At 51.2% G+C, this 3,855-nt stretch overlaps 1 non-coding gene across 1 annotated transcript; it reads right to left on the bottom strand.

The window, feature by feature from the left end:
- Nucleotides 1–2,320: 2,320 nt before the first annotated feature.
- TRNAD-GUC (transfer RNA aspartic acid (anticodon GUC)) lies at nucleotides 2,321–2,393 on the bottom strand. Its single transcript has one exon. It is a non-coding gene; the product is annotated as a tRNA-Asp (tRNA).
- Nucleotides 2,394–3,855: the final 1,462 nt, after the last annotated feature.

Below are 3,855 nucleotides of genomic sequence, written 5' to 3'. Positions count from 1 at the left end.
TCGCTGTGGCGTCCCAGCACCTGAGCAGACGGGAGGACGACCGCGACAGTCCAGGCGGAAAATGATGCAGGGTTTGGGGTGGAGAGGTGGAGGATAAAGACTCCCAGGCCCTGGGAATGGACTGGACGGGGTAGGGGGTCTTCCGGTTTCAGCAATGCAGCCTCGGTGCCCTCACTGGCAAGGGATATTCTAGAGAAGGAACGGGCTCCTCCTTCGGGTTTGCTTGTTGCCAAGTGTGGGGTGATAATCAACAAGGGAGGGAACCAGAGGGTGAAGAGGATGAGCTGAGCTTTGGACGTGCTCAGTTTATGATTCTGGTGAGACATCCAAGCGGAGATGTCAGTAGGCAGGTGGATACAAGTCTGGAGCTTGGGGGAGGTCTGAATGGTGAGGCAAATATTGATGTCGTAGTATCTGGACGGCACAGGAAACCGTGACAATGTCTTCTTACCCACGGGAGACACAGAATCCGTGAGATGAAGCAGGGACTGACTAATCTCTGCTGGAGAAAGATGAGAGAGAGGAGACGACCAGGGTAAGAAGGCTGGAGCAGGAACCCAGCTGAGAGACACGATGCACTCTCCTCGTCGGCTCCCTCTACAGTTTCCTCCCAGCCCAGGAAAGTCTACTGCCACCTGTTAGTCTCCTAACAAAGCATGGCCGTCTCCTGCTTCTAATATAATCACTACGCTGCACACGGAGAGCACACGTCGCAGGGGAGACAGCTGTGTCCAAGGCTGATGAAAAGTAAGGTAAAGACTAAAATCTTCTACTGGACTGCGCAGCACAGAGAACATCGGCTGCCTTAAGAAGGAAGTGTGGGCAAAGTGACGAGAGTAGAATGGAGGTAGAAGCCGGCTGGAGAGCAGCGTGGAGGGGATGGAGGGAAGAAAGGATGGAAAATATTGATGATTCTTTCAGAAAACCTGGCACCAGCGAATCCCCCTGAGGGTAAGGACCGTAACTTTCTCATTTCTACATTCTATCAGAGTACCAAGTGCCTAAGAGCACGTTTGCAAACGTTTGATGTCTGAATGAATGAATTTCTGTGGAGGGTCACAGCAGGGAGAGCTGAAGACCAGGTGTCCAGGCCAGAAGGGCGTGAGAATGAACAGGAATGTGGGCCCCCCGGGGAAAGCCCTGGAGATGGTCACGGTTCCCGAGGTGGGGCATGTGGGGCGGCAGGGGGATCAGGGCACCACGCAGAGGAGGAAGCAAGCCTACAGCCACCGCGGGGGTGAGGCCAGCCGCGCAGACGGAGTCTAGATGGCGAGACCCCGCCGCCACATGAGAACTCTCCTACTGCACTGAGGAGGTCGTGGGGAAATGTCCAAGGTCCTGGAGCAGAGAACACCACGGTTGGTGGAACACAGATGGCTCCCATGAGAATATGAAGTGTAAGACCTCAAGGGCAAAACTAGAATCTGTTTCTTATTGGTGTCCACCAATAACATGTCACTGGTCTCCCAAGTGGAGGGATAAAAGTAAGAAATGTACACATATCACCATTCTAGGCCTCACGGTCAACAGACAGCAATGGCTGAGGATATAACCAGAATAACACAATGGCTGCCCACTGCGACTGGACCACAGGCTCCAGGAGAACACACAGGCCTCAGTTCAAGGTTAGGAAAATAATCTGGATGCAAAGCCATGCTGTAGGCATTCAGACACTGAAGTTTGTCCCTCTGAAATAAAAATGCAAATAGCTTCATCCAGTTTGGTCTTTAATCAAGCCAGACTCTCTAGTCTTTCAGCGGAGATGCCCTGAAAACCCGCCAGATGCCTGGGCTGATGGGAACCCAGGTGGGGCTTGGACTCCTATGGTGTCACGTGGGTGCCCACAGCGGGCAGGCAACTTCCGAGGCTCAGGGGCCCTTCTGCTGCCTGACGGTTCCAGCAGCTTCACACGATCTCCTAACCTGCCCCATCCTAGAACCCAGGAAAGACGAAATCACTGTACTTGTTCTACCTGCAAACTCTCCTGTTAGAAGCAAGTCTCAGGTTGGTAGAGCTCAGAAACTGTCCGTGAGACTTTCCTGCCACAGAGGTCCTTGCGTGTTAAAAAGCAGTTCACTCCAATCAAGGGAAATTCAATTTTAGGAACCGAAATCTTAAGTCAACTTCACTGGCCTCCTCCAGTTTCACATGTTTTCTTTGAAAACCAGTATCACAAGAATACAAAAGTTGGGCTTTCCATTGTTCTTGAATTTCTTTTTAATATTTATTTATTTATTTGCCTGCACCAGGCCTTAGTCGCGGCATGCGGGATCTTTTAGCTGCGGCATGCGGGATCTTAGTTGTGGCACGCAGCATCTAGTTCCCTGACCAGGGATCGAACCTGGGCCCCCTGCATTGACAATGCGGAGTCTTAACCACTGGACCACCAGGGAAGTCCCTTGAATTCTTACAGAAGTAAAAATAGTTTGGTTATTTTCAAGAAGTACAGTACCAGCCTGTTCGGTGCTAGCGTCACAAACGGGTTTCTTTGGAGGTTCCTCACAGGGATAAGGGCAGTTAACAATGTTAAGGTCCTTAACAATGATAAGGCCAGTGGAAATACAACCAAAACACCTGGGATCTGTCTCCTGGGAGTGAAGGTGGGGCACAGCAGTGATGACCGAGGAAGCGGTCCATCAGCCTGAGACTAGCGTCAGCATGGCCACAACACATCCTTGCAGGCTCCACACTCGAGATGGCGCCTGCAAAGCAGACAGTGTTTCCTGGAGCTGAGAAATTAGAAGGTGAGCCAGGGCATGGGTGGGGGCTGGGAGAAGGGTGCGTCCTTTGTCAACCAAATGAGTCTTACTGAAGGGGGTCAGTCTTCGCGAAATTATCCTCAGAAACTTATAACCCTGATATCTTATACCCCGTGTCTTGCTGAAAGATGACAGAAAGAGCTAAATTTTTAATTCTATTGAAAATTGTACTATAGCCTCCTCCCAAATTCTGTAGCAAGAGAGAAATGAGGATGAGAGGGGGCTGAACATGCAAAAAAGAACAGGAATCGATGTTTAGGAAGGGGAGGTTTCCCCAACTCAATAAATGCAATCCAGCGAGACACAGCCCCCGCAGAGCAGGTGGAAACAGCACATCTGCAGAGAACTCACTGCGAATGAAGGGGCGAAAAGTCAGTCTCCGGGTCATGGGCTTAAAGCGTTGTGATTTTAGCCTTGAAAAGAGAAAGACGTCATGACTTTAACTTCAAGTGCAAATACAGTGTTTAGGGAGGAGAATTAGCCGGTTAATACCACAACCCGCATCCTCGAGCCCGAATTCCATCGCACTCTGTGCTCACAGGACAGAAAGCGTGGGCATAAGAATCATTTGATGAAAGTTGCAGGGACAGTGGATGACCAGCCTCAATGTCCCCCACCCCATCCGGTAGCCCAGGGGCTTTTACAAGAAGACCTGGCCATCAGGTCCGCCGATACCTGACGCTTGGGTCCAGCTGGCTGAGCGCCCTGGCCAGCAACCTCAAGGCCATTCTCCTGGACGAGAACCATTTCTACCCCCAGAGGGGTGTGCACTCTGACCCTCTGCTTTGGTGGGATTGATCTGCTCACAGGTACAACACACTTACAAGGTATTGCTGAACCGGGACGGTCCAAGGAGCACGCAATCACTTTTAAAATCCAGCTCATTTTTTTATCACATATTTAACCGAAAAGAGCACAGGACTTATAGATGGAGTGTCTGACTTTGAAGGAAAGCTTAGTGACGGCGGCTGCATCAGGACTCACCCTCAGCTCCCACAGGGGCAGCCGAACGCTGAGAGGTGTCCCACTGGCAACAAAGCAGAAAGGGCCGTATTTTCGGAGCCCGTTTATAAATGGGTCCCCACAGGGTGTCTCC

The sequence above is a fragment of the Orcinus orca genome, chromosome 14, assembly GCF_937001465.1.
Source record: "Orcinus orca chromosome 14, mOrcOrc1.1, whole genome shotgun sequence".
In the NCBI taxonomy this organism is placed as follows: domain Eukaryota; kingdom Metazoa; phylum Chordata; class Mammalia; order Artiodactyla; family Delphinidae; genus Orcinus; species Orcinus orca.
Note: the sequence above shows the minus strand (reverse complement) of the source record. Positions and strands in the feature narration are given on the sequence as shown.